The sequence below is a fragment of the Apaloderma vittatum genome, unplaced genomic scaffold, assembly GCF_000703405.1.
Source record: "Apaloderma vittatum isolate BGI_N311 unplaced genomic scaffold, ASM70340v1 scaffold852, whole genome shotgun sequence".
NCBI lineage: Eukaryota > Metazoa > Chordata > Aves > Trogoniformes > Trogonidae > Apaloderma > Apaloderma vittatum.
The window spans coordinates 21,247-21,743 of record NW_009703935.1 but is presented as its reverse complement, the minus strand read 5'-3'; the positions used below and the strand labels follow the sequence as shown (position 1 = coordinate 21,743).

At 52.1% G+C, this 497-nt stretch overlaps 1 protein-coding gene across 2 annotated transcripts in view; it reads right to left on the bottom strand.

Moving 5' to 3' along the window:
• LPIN2 (lipin 2) overlaps nucleotides 1–497 on the bottom strand; it is a 36,856-nt gene that overhangs the window by 22,997 nt on the left and 13,362 nt on the right. The window lies entirely within an intron of this gene.

The following is a 497-nucleotide window of genomic DNA, read 5'->3' as shown; positions in this document are numbered from 1 at the left end:
CCCATTTCCCCTTGTCCTATCAGTGGATGCTCTTGTAAAAAGTCCCTCCCCAGCCTTCCTGTAGGTTCCCTTCAGGTATTGGAAGGCAGTTACAAGGGCTCCCGGAGTCTTCTCTTTTCAAGACTGAACAATCTCAGCGCCCACAGCCTGTCCTCGTAGCAGAGGTGCTCCAGCTCCTGGATCATCTTTGTGGCCTCCTCTGAACTTGTTCCAACAGATCCATGTCCCTCTTATGGTGGGGACACCAGAACTGGACGCAGTATTTGGGTCTCACAAGAGCACAGCACAAGGGGACAATCACCTCTCCTGATCTGCTAGCTATTGGGGACACCAGAACTGGACGCAGTATTTGGGTCTCACAAGAGCACAGCACAAGGGGACAATCACCTCTCCTGATCTGCTAGCTATGCTTCTGGGCTGCATGAGCGCACTGCCGGCTCATGTTGAGCTTCTCATCTATCAACACCCCTAAATCCTTCTCTTCAGGGCTACTCTTA